Genomic DNA, 22559 nt, shown 5'->3' with positions numbered 1-22559 from the left:
ACGCGTTCTTAACTGACTTGCCTAGTTAAATAAAATAAATAAATAAATATATAGCTCAAAAAAATAAAAGGGAACACTTAAACAACACATCCTAGATCTGAATGAAAGAAATAATCTTATTAAATACTTTTTTCTTTACATAGTTCAATGTGCTGACAACAAAAATCACAAAAATAATCAATGGAAATCCAATTTATCAACCCATGGAGGTCTGGATTTGGAGTCACACTCAAAATGAAAGTGGAAAACCACACTACAGGCTGATCCAACTTTGATGTAATGTCCTTTAAACAAGTCAAAATTAAGCTGTGTGTAGTGTGTGTGGCCTCCACGTGCCTGTATGACCGCCCTACAACGCCTGGGCATGCTCCTGATGAGGTGGCGGATGGTCTCCTGAGGGATCTCCTCCCAGACCTGGACAAAAGCATCCGCCAACTCCTGGACAGTCTGTGGTGCAGCGTGGCGTTGGTGGACGGAGCGAGACATGATGTCCCAGATGTGCTCAATTGGATTCAGGTCTGGGGAACAGGCGGGCCAGTCCATAGCATCAATGCCTTCCTCTTGCAGGAACTGCTGACACACTCCAGCCACATGAGGTCTAGCATTGTCTTGCATTAGGAGGAACCCAGGGCCAACCGCACCAGCATATGGTCTCACAAGGGGTCTGAGGATCTCATCTCGGTACCTAATGGCAGTCAGGCTACCTCTGGCGAGCACATGGAGGGCTGTGCGGCCCCCCAAAGAAATGCCACCCCACACCATGTCTGACCCACCGCCAAACCGGTCATGCTGGAGGATGTTGCAGGCAGCAGAACATTCTCCACGGCGTCTCCAGACTCTGTCACGTGCTCAGTGTGAACCTGCTTTCATCTGTGAAGAGCACAGGGCGCCAGTGGCGAATTTGCCAATCTTGGTGTTCTCTGGCAAATGCCAAACGTCCTGCACGGTGTTGGGCTGTAAGCACAACCCCCACCTGTGGACGTCGGGCCCCCACCCTCATGGAGTCTGTTTCTGACCGTTTGAGCAGACACAAGCACATTTGTGGCCTGCTGGAGGTCATTTTGCAGGGCTCTGGCAGTGCTTCTCCTCCTTGCACAAAGGCGGAGGTAGCGGTCCTGCTGCTGGGTTGTTGCCCTCCTACGGCCTCCTCCCCGTCTCCTGATGTACTGGCCTGTCTCCTGGTAGCGCCTCCATGCTCTGGACACTACGCTGACAGACACAGCAAACCTTCTTGCAACAGCTCGCATTGATGTGCCATCCTGGATGAGCTGCACTACCTGAGCCACTTGTGTGGGTTGTAGACTCCGTCTCATGCTACCACTAGAGTGAAAGCACCGCCAGCATTCAAAAGTGACCAAAACATCAGCCAGGAAGCATAGGAACTGAGAAGTGGTCTGTGGTCCCCACCTGCAGAACCACTCCTTTATTGGGGGTGTCTTGCTAATTGCCTACAATTTCCACCTGTTGTCTATTCCATTTGCACAACAGCATGGGAAATTTATTGTCAATCAGTGTTGCTTCCTAAGTGGACAGTTTGATTTCACAGAAGTGTGATTGACTTGGAGTTACATTGTGTTGTTTAAGTGTTCCCTTTATTTTTTTGAGCAGTATATACATATATAAAAATTTAAATCGGCCACAATCGGTGTCCAAAAATGGCGATTACCGATTGTTATGAAAACGTGAAATCGTCCATTCCGATTAATCGGTCGACCTCTAGCAGGTACCCACGTGCCATCTCCTCATTGGTTATACCCACGTGGGTGACTGAAAGACAAACGAGGTCAGTGGAGGTAATGCACCATAATTTATAAAATGGCTTGATGGCATCTGTTAAGCATGGTGGAGGCAATGGGATCGTCTGGGGCTGCTATGGTGGTGGTAAAGTGGGAGATTTGTACAGGGTAAAAGGGATCTTGAAGAAGGAAGGCTATCACTCCACTTTGAAACGCCATACCATACCCTGTGGACGTCGCTTAATTGGAGCCAATTTCCTCCTACAACAGGACAATGACCCAAAGCACAGCTCCAAACTATACAATAACTATTTAGGGAAGAAGCAGTCAGCTGGTATTCTGTCTATAATGGAGTGGCCAGCACAGTCTTCGGATCTCAACCCTATTGAGCTGTTGTGGGAGCAGCTTGACCGTATGGTACGCAAGAAGTGCCCATCAAGCCAAACCAACTTGTGGGAGGTGCTTCAGGAAGCATGGGGTGAAATCTCTTCAGATTACCTCAACAAATTGACAACTAGAATGCCAAAGGTCTGCAAGGCTGTAATTGCTGCAAATGGAGGATTCTTTGACAAAAGCAAAGTTTGAAGGACAATTCTTATTTAAATTAAAAATCATTATTTATAACCTTGTCAACATCTTGACTATATTTCCTATTCATTTAATGTATTTTACATTTCTGTGACCCAAACTTTTGAACAATAGTGTATATACACAGATAGGGCATACAAAGCCCATATCTTAAAAAGGTGCAATATGCATAAATCACTGACATTTCCTGGTTGCTAAAATTCTAATAGTTCAACTAATTTCAGTGTATGTGACAAAACAAGCAAGTATACTGTAGAGAATCACCGTACCATCTAAACAGCTGTGAAATAGATTTTCAATAACCACATATTGTATTTTTCAGCTGTTTGAAGCTGGTGTACAAAACCGAAAGTAAAAACGAAACTTAACTGGAAGCATTGAAATGGAGCACAGAACAGATCTACCCCTTCTTAGACTTGCTTTCAATGAGAATTACATATCTATAATCCCATTTCTATGTGAATTTGGTCAGCTCACCAAAAAAAGTTACATATTGAAGCTTTAAATTATGACATAGCCTATACAGCCTAAGCCCTATGGTTGAACATATTCGGTAAATAATGATATTAAGAGTTGTAAACCTCGGTTTCTTGTTACTGAGTATTGAATCCCGAGTCGGGTCCTCACTAGTTACCACAAAGTTATAATTATGACTAATCCCAACCTAACTAGTCACTGAAAATAACACTATCATATTTCATAACGCTTTCAAAACAATGAAATGCACTCCAGATCGCCAAAGCAGCCAATAGATGGTATGGGCATAATTGTCTAGAACACATCCATCCGCTTATATCGTCATGAAAAATAAAAGATTTCCCTTCGATGTGCTTTATCTAAACAGTGTCCAAAATTATTCAACTCTGTTTCTCCTTCAAGTACCCTGTCGCAATGCGCCCCGTGTCTGTGAAACAGAGATATTAAATAAAGGAGATAAAGGAAACAATCAATGAATGGAGAAACGTCCTGACTGTCGACCCATCACATCGTCATGCTAAATCACGCGGTTGCTAAACTAATCGTCACGCAATCCCTTCTCAAATTTAGAGTAAGTCGAAAAAGTTGCCTATTTTCCTCAAAAGTACGTAATGGCATGATTCCAAAGCTATATGATATTACAGCGAACAAGTTAATTATCTCACACCTTGGAAATGGTTTGCAACGTTGTACTTCTTGTTTCTCGAAATTCATGCCAATGTTTGGTTTTTGAGCTAGGGCTCAATTGACTCCCATTCCCTCCTTGAAGGAGAGCTCTCATTGTCACAGAATGCACGCGTGGCCCATGGACGACTTATGGGCAATGTTCACAATGGGCGTTAATACGATTCTAATTGAGTGCCCCATCTCCTCAAAAGTATCTCTGTGAGAAAGCAACGTTACTCTGCTCTCGCACTGGGTAGAGACGCCGTTTATAGCTCAGTGGCAGAAACGAACTGGAAGTTGAACTCGGTGAGTAAGACTTCTAAATTGATAGTGCTGTTTGTTTAGGCGATTTTACAGCTAGCTTGTTACTTCACATGCTTATATTGACTCTGCTACTATTGTGTGTAGCTATGTTTTCGAGCTACCTAGTCCAGCGAGAGAGAATTGCATTGTGGGTTTTGTAGTAGATTTGAGCTGCAACAGATTTCCTTAAGGGATTTAACGACAAAATGAAACATTTGTTCAAATTATTTTTTACATTAGTGTTATTTACCACTCATGAATTTGTGTTTTGGGATGAATTATCCCTTAAAGCAAATTTGTTTTCATACATTTTTGTGATAGCAATTTTCACTGGCTAGTGACAACCGCGGAGTCGTCTGATCTAGAGCAATCTCATTTAAATATTGACATTGATGGGAGCATTCTAGTCCCTGAAATGTTGCCAGATTGACATGTGATCGGTCTGCTTTTGGTCAATCAAGAAGACGCACAAACTTATATTTCAAGGATGTATTGCTACTCACATGATTAATGCTGGTGGAGTATAATTTAAAATTCTGGCTACAATACTGTAGGCTATTGTTGATTTCACATGAGGCTACATTATACAACCCCAAAAAACAGATGACAGCAACTGTTTGATGCCCGACGTTAGTTAGGTCATTAACAGTTGGTGAATAGATCCGTTTTTGCACTCATTTAGCTGTTTATCCTAATGTGCTTGGCAAACATAACTATGTTTAGAGGCAAACAGCTGCTCTAGCTAGTAGTGGAGTAATGGACATAACAGTCAGTGTACACATACATTGTGGCTAGTTAGTTAGCTAAAGTCAAGGCTAATAACATAAGGTGAATGCACCAATTTGTAAGTCGCTCTGGATAAGAGCGTCTGCTAAATTACGTAAATGTAAAATGTATTAATGTACAAGATTAACTATATCAAATCAGGTAGCTAGCTAGAATTGCGTTTAACTACCTAGCTAGTCAATTTTTACAGTAAACTGGGTTACACTTTAGTTGGTTAACTAGCTAACTACACTATTTTAGTATTCAAGTGACTAGTTACCTGGCTGGAGAGCAGAGGGTGGGTAAACTCAACTCCAGTTTAGTCGGCTAATCGGCTAGGGGGTGGGTAGCTAACGTTAGCTAGCTAACTAGCTTCACTGGCAGACGTCAACAGGTAAAATAACTGGTTTATAAAACATGCCCTTTCACTTACCTCAGACTGGTTTCACACGGGTAAGTTAGCTAGCTTGTTTGTTAATACAAATAAAATGTTAACAGTTAGCTAAATTGTGTTGCTAGCCAAACCAGACCAATACGCTCCTGCTGCTTTCCGACAAAGCAACTGAATAACGTTACCCCTGACAAGGAGAACGCAGTTGCACGGTCGGTATTTAACTTAACTACCTGAAGTCATAAATGTAATTTTCTGCTAAATACATACATATTTCTGAGATATCGTAGCTAATGTATATCAACAAGTACCGTACGCTAGCTACCAAATGTATTGAGCCATTTGGTCCCCTCACCAGTGAGTCGTAAGATACAGTACGCAGCAGCAGTAGGCTAGTGAGGCAGAGATCGGTATATAATGACGAGATGCTCTTATCTCCGCCCCAACAATGGAGTCGTTGTCCCGAAGGCAGGTGATTAGGTCCAAAATAAGCCCAGAGGAACAAATTCTGCTTATTTTATACATATTTTGGCGAGAGTGAAACATCTTGCTATGCCTCTTCCTCTTTGACTGAGGTCAAATTTCCTTCCTAGATTTCCCTGTCAAATCTTTAATTAAGGCTTGCCCCCATCTCATTTGATTATTATTTGGATTATTAAAATCATGCTGCCAATCAGTCATCCAGTAGCTACTGTAGGCTACTACTGTAAAATATTACCTGAAAACCTGCAGTGTATTGTGCTTTCCTGATGAGACGCATTTTCTTGGGCTCGAAATAGACTACAGGATGCACTGTTTCCTCTACCAGTATTGACCTCAATGAACATGCGCTCAACCCCCTTTTGCTTCATCATACTCTAAAATGTTTCATACATTTTACAAGCAGTTGGCTACCTGTCCAAACTATCTGTCCCTAATGAAAAGGAAAGTGTGACTTAATTGACCATACTTTTTACTTAGCATAAAAAATTACAATGTATATACTGTTTTAATCATGCAAATCACTTAATGTATTTACTCTATCAATCCAATTACAAGCTCTACAAAGGGGGTCATCGCAGCAAAGGATGTGAGCATTCAGCCTGGTCTCATAGACTAGGTGTAAAATAGTACACATATATTTGGGTTGGGACACTCGAATTGATATGTTGTTTGGTATGGTTACATAAGACAGAAGGTTACTTAAAGGGATACCTTGGGATTTTGGCAATGAGGCCCTTGATCTACTTTCCCAGCGTGAGATGAACTTGTGGATACAATTTTCTCTGGGTGCAGTTTGAAGGAAGTTGCTAACTAGCATTAGTGCAATGACTGGAAGTCTTTGGGTATCTGATAGCATGCTAACATATACCCATATACTTCCAATCATTGTGCTAACATTAGTTAGCATTGGCTCTCAACTATCTCCTAAGGGATGGATAGACATTTAAAGAATGGTTACCTGGAGGAAAATGGGTGAGGGTTTACATTATTTTTTTTTACATTTAGTCCATGGGAGGGTCATGTAATTTGTAATTGATGAAATGTCAATATTTCTCAGTGTTTTTTAAATTAGTTTCTTATTAGGCTATATATCAATGTGTGCCCGATGCCGCCCCTCATCTCTGATTCTCCGCCGTGCGCACAATATCAAATGTGCTTATAGGCTATTTAGTGTGGTCTCAATCAAATGATCCATAGGCTAAAGGCTAAGAAGTGCATGCCCGGAGAACAGTGGCGGTTGGTGCCGTTTTAAAATGAGGGAGGACAATGTTTTATATATATAATGAGCATGGCCTTATTTCTATTACAGCATATTGGATGACTGTCATTCATATTCCATTCACCCAGCTCAATGTAACATCGATAGGTTTAAGATACTATTTGATACTAACATTTTCCCAATACCCATCATGAGGTTGCTACAACCTAGCCTATGAATTAAAGTTTATAACATAGCTGCACAGGTCGAGAGAATTTGAGTAACCAAGGTGACAGACATTGGCACATTTAATCTTGGGTGTAATCATTAGTTCAACAGTTGCAAACAAGAGTTTCTATTGGAAAAATTGAGGTATGTTTAACCCCGCTTCGTTCCATTTGTTTCAGTTTAACAAACGTTTTTCAACAGAATCGGCTGAATGAATACATCCCTGATATCACGCAAACACAGTTCACTTTCATAGTAGCCACATTCAAACAGCATGATCACTACTTGTTGTATAATTCCTTCTCGCATCTCGCATCTACGTGCTCTCCTCCTCTCACCTTGTCCCTTCGCTTGTGGACTTCAGTGCACAACACATCAGCTGTCTATGACCGAGCGAAAAAACCTTTCCAAACCTACACATCATAACTGCTAACCACTACCCACAGCCTACATCATTGTCAGCATATTAGCTAACGTCATAGTCAACATAGCTACTAGAACTAACACGTTAGTAAACCCGCTACAATCATGTAGTACAGTGTACACTCGGCAAGCAGTTTAGCAGTTACAACAGCGGGTCCCGGTGGCAATACATGAATAAAACCAAAAGCTTAACTTAACTTGGAAGAGTTCCAGTGTTGGATAGCCAACTAGCTAACATAGCATCCCTCTCTGTTTGAGCCGGTGTTTGATCAGGGTAAACTAGCTAGCTGCATTCACTAGCTAAGTAAGTGAAAGTGAAAAAAATACAACAAAATATAGCTAGCTCTCTCTCCCTCTTGCTTCTCCTTCATTTTTTAAGAAATCAATTTGTTGAAAACTGTTCAACTATTGTCTTTCTCTCTCTTTGAGTCAACTACTCACCACAGGTTATGCACTGCAATGCTAGCTAGCTGTAGCTTATGCTTTCAGTACTAGATTCGTTATCTTTTCCTTTGATTGGGTGTACAACATGTCAGTTCATGCTGCAAGAGCTCTGATAGGTTGGAGGACGTCCTCCGGAAGTTGTCATAATTAATGTGTAAGTCTATGGAAGTGGGTGAGAACCATGAGCCTCCTTGGTTTTGTTTTGAAGTCAATGTACCCTGAGGAGGAAGGAAACAAGATGGCCTCTGGCTACACAATGGGGCTACCCTACAGAGTGCTGTTGAGGCTACTGTAGAACTTCCTTGCAAAACAGTGTGTTTTAATCTTTAAGAGTCTATTGAAGCACCCGTACGTCAATCTAAGTAAAATAATTTTAAAAATCCCCATCAAAATCCGTCAGTTTAAGCTAGAGACATCTGTTTTTTTTGCATGGGCTGAGTGCATCTGCCTATGTCGGCCTTCTGCATCTGCGGTGGAAGGTGGCCGAGCTACAGCGGTTTTGTCAGACCATGAGACATCCCAATCAGTCTTCTCACGAAAACGTCTGTAGCGTCCGAACGGTTTCGCCTACAAACTATTATGGAAAGGGGAGACTCTCACGAACACAGTGGTGTTTTGCTTTTACGACCCCCACAATTCTCAAGTCTGAAGGTAACCCATACAAACAAAAGGAGGTAGTTTTTTTGCCAACAAAAATATTTCCTGAGCTTTCTTATATCTCCTAGATATAGGACAAGACACTTCAAAACCTTACTCCTTATGATTTATTTTTTTGACCGTCTTTTTTTGCCATTTATGAATGTGTAATTCAATGCGTTTCTATTGGCTATAGTAGTAAAGGCCAAAGTCAATATTTTATCAAATCATTTTTCAATAATTGTTTTATATACCTAAAGAAGTCCTAAAATTCAAAATCAAACAGCTAAATGATCCACGATATTTAGTATAGTTTTAAAAACTTTTAAAGTTTTTTTTTTTTTCTAAAATTCACTGAGGAAGATTGTCCTCCCCTTTATCCTCTGAGGAGCCTCCACTGTCGGAGAACAGAAACAAAGTTATTTTTCTAGATAGCTGCTCTGATGGTGTAAATAAAACTAGGCTGCACTACACACTGCAATGACTGTTTCAACCCTGAGCCACGGCCTGCTCTGTTCTTGCTGATCAAAATTGTTTTTGTGTGCTGCCTAACCAATGGCTGTGCTGTGGCAGTTCAGGAGAAGAGTCAAAGGCTTTTTCCGGAAATATTTTTTTATTAGGCCTAGTCCAAAAAAGTCACTATCTTGCGTGTAGACTAGCCTATAGCCTAATTCTGTTCAGATTGAGGAGAGCGTGAAAATAAGGAGGACTGGAGTTCAACTTTGATAGTTTCTTGTCCGTGATGTATTTATCAGAATTACTGATCTCACAATAAAGCCAGATTCGAGTAACTTATATTGTGGAGCTGAAACTTGAAGCAGCACCCTCGGCACAATCAATCAGAAATAGACAGCTCATGCTGCTGAAAGTTGGCAAATTCGAGTAGCCATAATTCATTTCAACCTTCTTCATTTTAATTAGACTTTACTAACAAGAGACCCTGTGTTGGAGCCTGTTTCTTCCTATTTAAGAAATAACAGGTAGACCTACCTGTTTGACAGACATTGTTGGTCAATTCCTCCACCCACCATGCACTCATTAAATGGCTTACATCCATGTCAGTGAAGGGCTGTTAAGTTAAAACCAAGACTCAAATTGAGGGGGTATGAGAGGGTATACTATAGTTCTACCTTTTTTATTTAAGAGCCTAAGACTTTGAAAAAAAATTAAACGGCTCAGATTATACACCATAAAGTGATCTATAATAGCGTTTTGGTCCGCGATGCTTTATGCTAGAAACAAGCTGTAAATACCCGGAAAAGACCTGACTCCGATGCATATGGGGATATCATTGTTTTGTTCCTTTGACATTGAGGCTGAGCTACATCCTTCTATAGCCGAGGAGACAAAAAATGGACTTTACTTGGGATGTAACCTAATTCTGTCACTGCCAATTGATTAAGCTATTCACTTTCTGTACAATAGATGTTTAAACGCCGACAGCTTGTAGGGAAACACTTGTGACCTTCACTCATTGGCTTAAGCCACGGAAGAAGACTAGCCAGCAGTTAAAACGTACATTGTTTTGCATCGGTAGGTCTACTCTGTCTGAGGTAGAAAGATAGGCCTAACTTTGAAAGTACCATGCTCAGATTCCTAATGACTTCTCAGATTTAATTATTTGCAAACAGGGTCAGTTTTGGTATTTTATTAGGATCCCATTAGCTGTTGCAAAAGCAGCAGCCACTCTTCCTGGGGTCCACAAACAACATGACATAGTACAGAACATTAATAGACAAGAGCAGCTCAAGGACAGAACTACATCAATTTAAAAAAGGCATACATAGCCTACATATCAATACATACACACAAACTATCTAGGTCAAATAGGGGAAAGATGTTGTTCCGTGAGGTGTTGCTTTATCTGGGTTTTTTTAAACCAGGTTTCCTGTTCATTTGAGCAATATGAGATGGAACGGCTCTATATAATACTGTACGCTTTTGTGAATTTGTTCTGGATTTGGGGACTGTGAAAAGACCCCTGATGGCATGTCTGGTGGGGAAGTGTATGTGTGTGCCAGAGCTGTGTAAATTGAATATGCAAACAATGTGGGATTTTTAACACATGAATGTTTCTTATAAAAAGAAGTGATGCATTTTGTCCCTCAACTCTTAGCCAAGAGCGACTGGCATGCGTAGTATTTATATTAGCCCTCTGATTACAATGAAGAGCAAGACCTGCCGCTCTGTTCTGGGCCATCTGCAGCTTAACTAGGTATTTTCTTGCGGGACTCGACCACACGACTGGACAATAATCAAGATGGACTGATTTGGCATTGGAGAAATATGATAAGATGAACACATCCCTCTGTCCATTCTTGCCCTGTAATTAGTGTGGTTTAAAAAAAATATTCTGCTAATATGTAAAATGATGTAGAATTGCATGAAATGTTTATAAAAGGCAATTTTTTTCTCTGACCTGCAAATACAATGATAGATTCATGCAATGCTTTTACTATAAAGGAGATCTTTACACCCCTATTCTTGTCCACAGTGGCCTAATAAACCCACAACCTTCTGGCTATTTGATTTCGAATTTCAAGACTCTTTGAACTATAAACATAAGTATATAAAACACTTATTAGATAAATCATTTTTGACCTTACAAACACATTGAATAACAGATTCACTACATGGAACAGATGGCGACATAACATCTAAAATAAGTTTGTTCTGAAGTGTCTGTACCAGTCAAAAGTTCGGAAACTATGAAATAACATATATGGAATCATGTAGTAACCAAAAAAGTGCTAAACAAATCAAAATATATTTTATATTCTTCAAAGTAGCAACCCTTTGCCTTGATGACAGCTTTGCACACTCTTGGCATTCTCTCAAACAGCTTAATCTGAAACACTTTTCCAACAGTCTTGAAGGCGTTCCCAAATGCTGAGCACTTGTGAGCTGCTTTTCCTTCATTCTGCGGTCCAACTCATCCCAAACCATCTCATCTGGGATGAGGTCGGGTGATTGTGGAGGCCAGGTCATTTGATGCAGCACTTGATCACTCTCCTTCTTGGTCAAATAGCCCTTACACAGCCTGGAGTTGTGTTGGGTCATTGTCCTGTTGAAAAACAAATGATAGTCCCACTAAGAGCAAACCAGATGGGATGGCGTATCACTGCAGAATGCTGTGGCAGCCATGCTGGTTAAGTGTGCCTAGAATTCTAAATCACAGACAGTGTCACCAGCAAAGCACCCCCACATCATCACACCTCGTCCTCCATGCTTCACAGTGGGAACCACACATGTGGAGATCATCCGTTCACCTACTCTGCGTCTCACAAAGACACGGTGGTTGTGAACAAAAATCTAAAATGTTGGACTCATCAGACCAAAGGACAGATTTCCACCAGTCTAATGTCCATTGCTTGTGATTCTTGGCTCAAGCAAGTCTCTTCTTATTATTGGTGTCCTTTAGTAGTGCTTTATTTGCAGCAATTTGACCATGAAGGCCTGATTCACACAGTCCCCTCTGAACAGTTGATGTTGAGATGTGTGTGTCAATTGAAATCTGAAGCATTTATTTGGGGCTGGTAACTCTAATGAACGTATCCTCTGCAGAAGAGGTAACTCTGGGTTTTTCTTTCCTGTGGCGGTCCTCATGAGAGCCAGTTTCATCATAGCGCTGGATGGTTTTTGCGACTGCACTTGAAGAAACTTGAAAAGTTCTTGAAATTTCCCGGATTGACTGACCTTCATGTCTTAAAGTAATGATGGACTGTAGTTTCTCTTTGCTTATTTGAGCTGTTCTTGCCATAATATGGACTTGGTCTTTTACCAAATAGGGCTAGCTTCTGTATACCACCCCTACGTTTTCACAACACAACTGATTTGGCTCAAACAAATTAAGAAGGAAAGAAATTCCACAAATTAACTTTTAAAAAGGCACACCTGTTAAAATGCATTCCAGGTGACTACCTCATGAAGCTGGATGAGATAATACAAAGAGTGTGCGAAGCTGTCATTAAGGCAAAGGGTGGCTACTATATATAATATATTTTGATTTGTTTAACACTTTGTGGTTATTACATGATTCCGTATGTGTTATTTCATAGTTTTGATAGTCTTCACTATTCTACAATATAGTAAAAATAAAGAAAAACCCTTGAATGTGTAGGTGTCCACTTTTGACTGGTACTGTATCTGATAGATATATATTTTTTTACATGCATTTAACCCATTATTTTTGATACTAAACAGTTTCCATATATTTTTATTTGTTTTTATTTAACCAGGTAGAACAGTTGAGAACAAGTTCTCATTTACAACTGTGACCTGGCCAAGTTAAAGCAAAGCGACAAAAATAACAGAGTTACAAACAAACGTACAGTCAATAACACAATAGAAAAATCTATGTACAGTGTGTGCAAATGTAGAAGAGCAGGGAGGTAAGTCAATAAATAGGCAATAGAGGAGAAATAATTACAATTTAGCAATTAACACTGGAGTGATAGATGTGCAAATGATGATGTGCAAGTAGAGATACTGGAGTGCAGGGGGGTAAGTAATAATATGGGGATGAGGTAGTTGGGTGTGCTATTTACAGATTGGCTGTGTACAGGTACAGTGATTGGTAAGCTGCTCTGACAGCTGATGCTTAAAGTTAGAGAGGGAGATATAAGACTAAGAGATACTTCCATTCATTAAAATAAAAATAAAAAATGGGACTGGGGTGCCTTCAGAAGAGTCTTGAGGCCTGTGGGCGTCCTAGAGCAAAACAACCGACATGTACCTGTTCAAGAGTCTCAGAAGTTGGCAGATCGGCTGTACCGACATCATACGAGTCCCAAGACATTTGTGGGGGTTGTAGAGCCAACCGGAGACAGACATATTAGTGAGAGTCTCACCTTTTCATAGAGGGGTCATAATAGTTTGTAGGCCAACCCGTTTGGATGCTAAAGACGTGAGAAGATCGATTTATTTTTTTTATTTTTGGGGGGGGATGTCTCATGGTCTGACAAACACCACTCTAGCTCTGTCACCTTTCACGGCAAGATGCGGAAGTGCGACATCGGCGGATACGGTGGTGAAATGTTTTGTTGAATTCGCACTAGTTGACAGCTCAACCGAATGTAAATAAAAAAAATTGACTTTGAACTGACGTCTGTGCCCAGTAGGTGCCTCTCGATGAGGCCAACAGGAAGCTTAATCTGATTTGTGTCTAGTTCATACCTGTAAATAACTTGCACAAAGCAACACTCTATTTTAGTTAGGGCGTCATAGTACCCCTCAACCCAATTTGTGTGTGAGGAGGAGATGAAGGCCATCTGTTGGGGGCCTATGTTGATGTTGTAATTGAATAGTAAAATCATAAAAATAAAAAAATTGAGGCAGAGCACCCAGTGCCATTTTTAATTGGGGAGGACAGGCTCGTGGTAATGGCTGGAGCGGAATGCTATCAAATGCATCAGACACATGGTTTCCATGTGTTTAATGCCATTCCATTTGCTCTGTTCCGGCCATTATTATGAGCTGTCCCCCCCTCAGCAGCCTCCTGTGGTGTCAGCTATGATATGATACCTTGAGTTTGAAAGAATCTCATGGTTATTGAGCTACAGTAAGTGAAGTGGATCAACACTCAGATGACGATAACATAATTACATCATTGGTCCTTGATCTGTACTAAACATACTGTAAATGCATAATTTATTTATGTAATTGTCTTCATGGTGATGTATCCTGAAATATGTACACAAAGGTAGAAACATTTCATATCCTCCATTGCATGTTTGGGTCTTATTCTACACACTGGCTATTGTTCTGACAAGCTTCTCCCCCAAACAAGACCACATTTGTTTGGTCTAGACCTGACCAAATCTGTTCCAATCATATGTCAGTACAGTAAAGTATAGTTCAGTACAGTAGACAACTGTCCAGTAAAGTAGAGCATATTACATTATACTCTACTCGTGTGCTCTACGGTACTGTACTACACTATACTCTACTGTACTGTACTGTAGTTTACTGCTCTGTACTGTGCTCTACTGTATTTTACTGCTCTGTGCTCTACTGTATTTTACTGCTCTGTACTGTATTTTACTGCTCTGTACTGTGCTGTACTGTATTTTACTGCTCTGTGCTGTACTGTATTTTACTGCTCTGTACTGTGCTCTACTGTATTTTACTGCTCTGTACTGTGCTCTACTGCAACTAGTTTGTGACTACTATGATGATTTCCCATTGTGACCAATTCAATTGCAGCTATTCTGTTACAGATTTTTCAGGTCACTCTGTTTAGCGATTTGATAACAGAGTGACGTGTTTTAAATACTTAGTAATTCATAAACCAAATTGTTAGCAGTAAAAACACTAACTAATTAGTAGGTCTACCTTTACTTCTGTGAACTTTCAGAATTTTCCCTCATGAGGGAGAGAAATGTGAAAATATCTTAAAGATATGGGGTTTTTGGTAACAGAATGACAAGAGCCTAGACAATATTTCTTAAACTTACAGAAGGCAAATCATTTCTGCAAAACTAAATATAAATGTTGATATTAGTTGGCAGGGGCCTTAACTTCAATATAATTGTGTTTTAATATATTTCAAATACATTTTAAGACTTTTTGTAGTAATGCTTTTAAGACCTATTTTGTGTCTGCATGACAAGAAATCAAAGCCTTTGCTTATTCTTAATTGTTACGATGTAAAACATTTTTGTAAGCGTATCTATGCCTTCATTTCCCCAAAATATAGACTCTTAGCTTTCATTTGACATCATTTGACATGCACCTATAAACTTCCCATGTTGGTGCTCATGGGTCCTTTTTACATAGAAATGACCATAGAATACTGTATCCCATGAATGGGTTTACATGGCTGTGTGTGTGATTAGTCTGTAGAGGATTGTATTAGCCAGTAGTAAATGTGTAACAGATTTTGGTTACACTTTATTTGGATAGTCCCTAGTAGATGTTCAATAACCGTCAACAACATTTCAACTAACTATCCTCTACCCTAGCCCTACCCTAAACTTAACCCTTAGCCTAACCTTAACCCTCACCCTAACCCTTATTCTAAACCTACCCTTAGCAAGTCTTTTCTCATCAACAGATGTTGATTGTATGACCAGCTTTACATCCTCTATATGGGACTATCCAAATAAAGTATGACCCAGATTTGTATAATCATTGTCCATTCACAGAGAGAGCGCATTGTGGGAATCTGGAGTCATTTCACTGTTGGACATGTTATTCCCCCCTGAAGTGTTTAAAACAAAAATCTTTGTATTCAATGGAATACACTGCCAATCTTTATCCAAAGCCAAGCCAAGGCCTAGCCAGCCAATTCAGTAAAACACCAGATGTGTTATGGAAGAAAACAGCACTTTTCCATTCAGAAGAAGGCAGATAAAGGCACTCTTTTTGCACTCAGGGGAGGAAATCCCCATTAAAATCCAAATGAATAAGAATCATATTAATCCAGCAAGAATTACTGCATGAACTTTAATAATGCAATTGTATTTTTGTGTTCTTGTAAAAAAAGAGCTGATTTGTGTAGTAATGCGCCTCTGTAGTCCCCTTTTTGTTCTGTGCCATGTGTAGACCCCAGCAGCAGTTCTGTATTTCCATTACCTTCCATTTTACTGGGCAGAAAGGTGGTAGCATGCAGCTTGTTGGCAGATGATGCCTTTGTTTTGATGGTCTCATAAACCAGCATCTTTGCTCCCTGCTGAGAAGTCACGTCGTGTTGACTATATCACTGCTACCATGCAGTTGGGGTTTGAACAGTGCCTGGCTGCAGGCTCCTGAAAGAGAACCTGATGAGATCAGGTGTGTTTGATCTAAAGCATAAATTTACACACGTCATTACTCTGGAAACTAAATAGTGAGATATGTCATGCCCTGAGAGACTTGAGTAGGAAAAATGCGCTCGGCTTCAACTCCGTGCAGCGACAGTGACTCCCTTTCTATTCACTGTGTTCCATCTGTGCTGCGTTGACATGTGTCCCATACTTGATATTCTTTAAATAGGCTAACTGTGCACCACATACATACAGGGTATCATCATAATGGTTGTAGAAAGGAGACAAACCCGGCTGTTCTCTAAAACCATCTCAAGGACAGATTAACTGCCTATCCAGATAGTTTCTCAAACTATCTCTCTCCTACTGCATATATAATATAGTCTACTCTACTGTATAACATATCATCATAACTAACCACTACCAGCTCCAAGATGCATCCTTTATCATTTTTACAAGCACGTCTCACATCTGTGGCAAATTCACCCCCCTTTGACCTTAGAGGCTGCAGAGACAGTGACAAACACTTTTTTTCCCCCTCACTCTCCCTTCCTTCCAGGTGCTTTTGGAATGCAGGTGTCCCTAGACCTGGTGGTGCCAAGATTAAATTTAGCCCATGCCCAATGTCCTGTCGACACATTGTGTAATGCCACATGCCTCCTAGACCTGTCAATCACTATTATAGACTGTTTATGGTCTCACTTTGGCTTTACGTTCCATGAGGGAAGGGACTAAACAGGCAAAAGGTGAGTGACAATGAAAAGTGTTGCCTCAAAGGTTTTGACCCTGTAAAGGTAACACTAACCTATAAGACGAAGATATGGCAAGGATTGTTGTAAACCTTAGGACATGTCTGCCATAACATCCCTTTTTGACAACTCATTTACTAGCTTCTGAAGTTTCATACGTCTAACGTCTTGATATTCTGAGCGTTTTTATGACTCTAGACCTACAACCAGTCAACTAAAGCCTTGGCCTATGTGAAAAAATCTTGGTGCTGTGCTTTAAATGCACAATCCTTCAGGAAATGTGCTCCTTTATGTTCATGAAATTGTTGCACACCACATAACTGCAAGCATAAACTAAATGGGTAAAGTTTTTATGCCAGTACTTGAGTCATCTAGTCATAGGCTTTCCAGGTTACAGGATTAGTATACTACTTGATGTCTTCATCCCACAAAAAGGCTAAACCAATAGCACATGTCAACACTAGGCACATAGGACAATGAAGTAAGTCAACTCAAAAAGAAGGAAAACAAACAACCAATGTTGCATAATTTGGTGAGATAGGTAGTCTGTCCACGACAGGACTCTAAACCAACAGAACAAACACAAGGTCATGCTGCAATTTATTTGAGTTTTTATCAAATGTGTTTTGTGGTTTTATCTGTGTGTGTGATTCCCCGTTTACTGCATTCCCATTGTAGGAATGGCAGTTTAAATCTGGAGTGTGTTGTAGTGAGTGACTGGCTGGCCACCATAAACTCAACCAAACACTGAAGTGGAAGACAACGTCTTTTGTCAGTACCTGTTTCTATTTAAAGCCTTGATCACTGCCCTTCACTTTCACAGGAGACTGGAGGTACATATTCTGTGGGAATAAGATGGCTGCTGCTACAGCGGTGACGCAAACGATTTTGTGCTGTGACCTATTTCCTGCTTCTGGCTGAGAGCTGTCCACAGTAGGATGCGTACCAAATGGCACTCTATTCCCTATATAATGCACTACTTTTTACCAGGGCCCATAGGACTGTGTAGGGAATAGGGTGCCATTTGGGACTCAACCTATGTGGCTCTAGTTGTGCAGAAACACACTGTCAAGTTTGAGGGTAATTCTGCTGAGTATGCTATGGGATGCTATGTCCCCTTTACTTGAGCCTCATTGCACCGAGTGGCGTGTAAGGCCTCCACAAGGTCTCTCCATCTCTTCCTGTCCCCCTTAGCTTTAACTGGGGTTAACTGTGCACCATGTCAACAGCTTCAAACCCCTCAACAGCTTAATAAAAAGCCTCAACAGCTTCAAACCCTTCCTGCTATTATTTTGTTGGTCGACATAATTGCCTCTCCTCTGTGTTGGTCACTTAACTCTGTTTACAAGAGGTTTATTTTTTTTACATAGGGTAATGATTGATTATATAGATATACAGTCGGGTATTATATTCAAAACAATTATATTATTCTAAGTATTAAAATTATTGGCACCCCTGTTTTCAATACTCCGGCACCCTCCCCTTGCATCTTTCTTTCAACGCCAAACCCACCACTGGTGTGCGTGGCCAAAGAGCTCTCTTTTCATGTCATCTGATCATAGCACCGGTTCCAATCCAAGTACCAATGCAGTTTAACAAACTCCAGGCATTTGTTGGATGACATGAAAATACAGTTCTTTGGCCACGCACACCCAGTGGTGGGTTTGGCCTTGAAAGAAATATGCAGAAAAGTACATCATACCTACTGTAAAATATGCTGGTGGATCTTTGATGTTATGGGGCTATTTTACTTCCACTGGTCCTGGGGCCCTTGTTAAGGTCAACGGCATCAAACTCTACCAGGTACCAGGACATTTTAGCCAAAAAACTGGTTGCCTCTGCTAGGAGGCTGAAACTTGGCCGCAAGTGGATCTTCTACCAAGGCAATAACCCCGAGCACACATCAAAATCCACAAAGAAATGGTTAATTGACCACAACATCAACATTTTGCAAAGGTCTTCTCAGTCTCCAGACTTGAACCCCAATAAATGTGTGTTTTGGATTCTGTATATAGAAATTGTCTAAGATCCCTCCCAATGTGTTCTGCAATCTCATAAAACATTTTTGAAAAAAGTGCAGGAGTATTGAAAACAGGAGTGCCAATTATTTTGACTCTTTTTTAAAATTATTATTATTATATTTTTTTTTTAAATGTTTTTATTTGTTAAACAAAGCAATTGTATTAGTATAAAATATAATTTTCACCAAAAAATTGCATTGTATTACTTTATACAGTCTTTTTTTGCTCATCTTTCTCAAGGGTGCCAATAATTTTGGACCTGACCGTATGTTGTATAAATCCTAACCAGCTAGAAAGGAATATATTTAAGCACTACATAGTGTGTACAAGCTGAATCAACCTACCAGGGATTTAAGAATGTTTGGAGAAAAAAACAATTGAATAAGGAAATACTTTCCAGTACCTCACCATAGGCTGTTAACTGTTGACACACGGCATGTTACACAGCTATTACCAAATCTAATACAGATCTTAAGATAATATTTGGAGTACAGTAAGGTTTACATCAATGTTGTATCTTTCTTTTATATAGTCGACACTTGACACGCAAGTACGAAGGGCATTACAGAATGCCTCCCCACTGGGCACACACTGGTTGAATCAACGTTGTTTCCACGTCATTTCAATGAAATGACCTTGAACAAATGTGGAATAGACGTTGAATTGACGTCTGTGCCCAGTGGGTCATTGTATGTCCATTTAACTCATTATAATGGCTGATCTACTCTCAAATTATTTCAAAAACGTTTAAATAATTTGTTTCAGACCTGCATACCTACCATCACACAATATCTGTCTAAAAACAAGGGCTAGGTAAGCATGTAAAAGTAAGAAATCCTAACATAAAAAGAGAACTCACCTCGAGTCTGGCAGCGTGAAAAAGAGAAAGTAAAAATAAGAGCAGGAAGCCCAATGAACCACGGGGGAGGAATACAAACCCTGGTTCTTATCTGGCATTTGCTTGATAAAAAGTTCAACGGTAAACAATCTGTATACTGCACACGTTGTTAGTTTTATGTAGTGCAGCATTGTCTGTAGTTAGGTGGGATTATGTGTTTGTATATGATATGTCTTCAGCCTCAAGGAAACCATGTGTTCAGCAGGTGGAGTTGACTTTAAAAACTATTAAATGGTAGATCTTATGAGGCCCGAGACAGAGGCAAGGGTCAAAAGTTCAATGTTATTCATGTCTAAAGGATGGCCTCCCTAGATGCTAGTTCATTTCAGTAGACTCAGTTTTGTTTAGTCTGTAGGAAAGGAAAACACAGTGTTGTGGAAAATGTGTCCTGTAGTGTTTTGGTAAAGTAGTGTATTGGAAAGGCCCAAGGTAAAGTTAAGCAGAAGACCTGCCTCGTCCTTTCCAGATGACGGACATTTTAAAATGCAACACGCCGTCCATACCACTGTGGCCAACATGGGACCAGAGAGGAAAGGGCCCTGACATACAGGTTTCAAATACCTGTCAGTCTTTCTGGCATCTTGAAAACCGACCAACACATCAGTCACTAGTGATACTGTAGCATGCATGGTCGATACCTTTGCATAATTGTAGAAGATTCAAACTATCCATTGTCAAAGGTGTGATACCACATCACAATGTACAGACGGTTATGCAAATAGTCCACCCTAGCTAGCTCTCCAGTAACCAAAGGGAAATGCTTCTGTGTATTATCATATAGAGCAGTAGGCAGCTCTTGACCTAGCTACAATACCATAGAGATCCTATTAAATTACAAATGTGCTAAATTACTAGCATTCCTAATTCTATGACGCCTACACTATAGACATAACTTAGCTTTTTCCCAGAACACGTGACATGAGCAGCTGGGACCCTGGTGACATCACCTGTTTCCAGTGAGAACACCCAAGGAGAACATAGAAAATAAGCGAAGGGAAGGCTCTTCGTCTACCTCAATGCATTGTACAAGGGAAACAATGGGAATAAACCTTTTAATATACAGCATGTATTGCTGTCTTCAGCTGGAGTGCCTTTGTCTTTTTTATTGTCAAATAAGTCACATCAATTTATTGTAGTCCTGAGGTACTGCACTGAGAACTACAAGTGTTCCTAAAGACATAGAAAAAGCTTTTCTCTCCAACAGAGAGTACACCAATACAGAGGGCATAGTGAGTACTATGTGGCTCAGTTGGTAGAGCATGGTGTTTGCCACGCCAGGGTTGTGGGTTCGATTCCCATGGGGGGCCAGTACAAAAAAAAAAAAAAAATTATGAAATGTATGCATTCACTACTGTAAGTCGCTCTGGAAAAGAGTGTCTGCTAAATGGCTAAAATGTAAAAAAAAAAAATGTAATTCCTCACAGAAAGTACATTTTACATCTCAGTGCCAGAAAGCCGTTATGGCTGCTGTTTCAGTAGGCCCAGTTTATTTAGCTGGATATTCAATGTGTTAGCCAGGGCATAAATTAAGCACCATGACCATAGCCTAGGGAATTTGTTGCAATAAAGGGTTCTATTAAAAGTTAGTGGGCTGCCCAGGGATGCTGAAAAGAGAGTGACCACAAGGCATATTATGTTTGATTGCAAAGGGATAGTGGACACACAGGCACATACGAACACACACCTGTTGTAGTGTCTGCTTTCATTACAAGGGTCAATCATCATGGGGTTGCAACCCAGAGCAACAGCTAAACAAATACAGCCTGTCCTGCACAGATAGCAGGTGTCTGACTCTTAGTGCAGCAATCTTTTTGTCCTTTTATATCGACCGTCTAATGTCCAATGAATCAAGTCAAATTTGCTATCACAGTTTATTGACCTTTTTTAAGTTAAAATTTTACCCACAGTAAAAACCTGATGTATTACAACACAACTTGAACACAACGAATGCCCACCAAAGATCAATAGTTTTAGCCATAGCAACCAAAACCCTGAAAGATTCACTGTATAATATGTTAGAATGAGGATTAGACATCTATAACAGCAACCAACAGGGTTGTTGGGTAGGTTACTTTCAAAATGTAATCTGTTAGTTACTACCTGTCAAATTGTAATCGGTAGTGTAACTTTTGGATTACCTTAACTCAGTAACGTAATCTGATTACTTTGTTACTTTTGGATCACTTTCCCTTTAGAGTCATTAGAGGAAGACAAAACGGATCCATCATACGCAGTTGGTGTCACAGTGGTCTCTGACTTGTGGTCAGAGTCGCTCTGGTGAACAAATTTGAAATTGCGCTTTCTGAATTTAAGTGATCCAAGAAGTAATAATCAAGTGTTTTTTTTAATACATGTATTCAGTTACTCCCCAACCCTGGCAACCAATCAACACCACAATAGACTATCTGTAATGTCATGAATCAAATCAATTCTCTTCAGTTGCCACTTTGTGAACCTTCAGCGTTTCAAATGGAGGCAGAGGCGGCTCAATCCATAATAATGGATCCTGTCCCACCTGGGACCATGTCCGGTGATGTCACATTCCCAATTAAGTCCTTGTCTGTGTCCCAAATAGCATCCTGTTCCCTACATAGTGCACTACTTTTGACCAGAGCCTTATGGGCCATGGTCAAAAGACGCAGACCCTCTTGGCATAGACCATGACTGAAGCCCATATGTCATTGGACTGTCAACACTCTCCTATAAATAGATAGATAAGAGAGAGCGAAGTTCCTTTCTTCAGTGATTTCATCAGCTGAAGATGATCCATCACGTGGATCAGACCTGTTCTGGAAACGCTGGTGGTGC

The 22559-nt window shown here is 40.3% G+C and overlaps 1 protein-coding gene across 4 annotated transcripts in view; it reads right to left on the bottom strand.

Annotated features, from left to right (window-relative positions):
* Window positions 1-19818, bottom strand: part of thrap3b (thyroid hormone receptor associated protein 3b) — a 44361-nt gene extending 24543 nt beyond the window's left edge. The window contains exon 1 of one of the 4 annotated variants that reach the window (XR_003872065.1): window positions 4969-5591. The gene's annotated coding sequence lies outside the window, so the exon portion shown is untranslated. Of the gene's footprint in view, window positions 1-4968; window positions 5592-19712 lie in introns of those variants that run through there. The other 3 variants (XM_029734968.1, XM_029734965.1, XM_029734966.1) reach the window with 3 other exon arrangements.
* Window positions 19819-22559: the final 2741 nt, after the last annotated feature.

This window comes from Salmo trutta, chromosome 36 (genome assembly GCF_901001165.1).
Source record: "Salmo trutta chromosome 36, fSalTru1.1, whole genome shotgun sequence".
Taxonomy (NCBI): domain Eukaryota; kingdom Metazoa; phylum Chordata; class Actinopteri; order Salmoniformes; family Salmonidae; genus Salmo; species Salmo trutta.
Note: the sequence above shows the minus strand (reverse complement) of the source record. Positions and strands in the feature narration are given on the sequence as shown.